Genomic DNA, 978 nt, shown 5'->3' on the forward strand with positions numbered 1-978 from the left:
GAAGAAGAAGTCAAAATAAAGAAAAATGTATAAGCTTTAAAAGAAATTGAAGGCCACCAATAAAAAGACACAGAAAAATATTATTGATAGAATTAATATATTAGAAATTATAATACTTAATTATATAATAACCAATAAGATAGTGCCATGTGTTAAAATTTAATATTTTAACATTTTTTTCCTTCTTCTCACGCACCTTAAGGAAGGTGAAGACACTTTCTCTGTCATGTCATCTTATAAGAGGGTATTAATATCACTTTAAACAAGATCAGGTGTGTAATAGGTCATCGAGATAGTTAAAATGTGTAACTGACTTTTCGGGACAAGTTTAGGGAGGAATCTATGCATTTTCCCTTTTCCTAAAAATAACTCACACCATGATGTAATGTATATAATCATTGTACGTATAATCAGGAACAAGAGAATATTTCTTGATTAAGCATAATCATTTTAGTCATTTTACTCACATTGGCATTCATTTTCATGACATTCAGAAAAGTGCGAGTAAAAATTAGTGGCAAGAACTAACCACCCACACTTCCATTATCTTCAATACTTTCAACTATACTCTTTTAGAACTTTGTACTATAAATTTTGTGCATCAAACCAAATATACAGACCTGTTGGGATATATACTATTAACCATGTGTTAAGAAATAATATTTATTATAGAATGTATATTTGCTCAATTTTAATAGATCATATATTCGTTTATGGTGTCTGTTTACTTATATAGTAGATGATTTAGTGTGTAGAGTTTTAGTTTATACACAGAGGATTAAATAATTGGTTCTTATAAGTATAAAGTTTTTTGTTCACAATCTAGGATGAAAATTGGACATGTCATCGGTACGATTGTAGCACAAGATTATAGGTAATTTATCTTGATTATGGGAACGGTATAGTTCCAACTTCTTGTGCTAGTGCATTTTGTATGTATTGAACGGGACCGAGTAGAGATAGTTGTTTTAGACTGAC

Source organism: Solanum tuberosum, unplaced genomic scaffold (genome assembly GCF_000226075.1).
Source record: "Solanum tuberosum cultivar DM 1-3 516 R44 unplaced genomic scaffold, SolTub_3.0 scf00540, whole genome shotgun sequence".
NCBI lineage: Eukaryota > Viridiplantae > Streptophyta > Magnoliopsida > Solanales > Solanaceae > Solanum > Solanum tuberosum.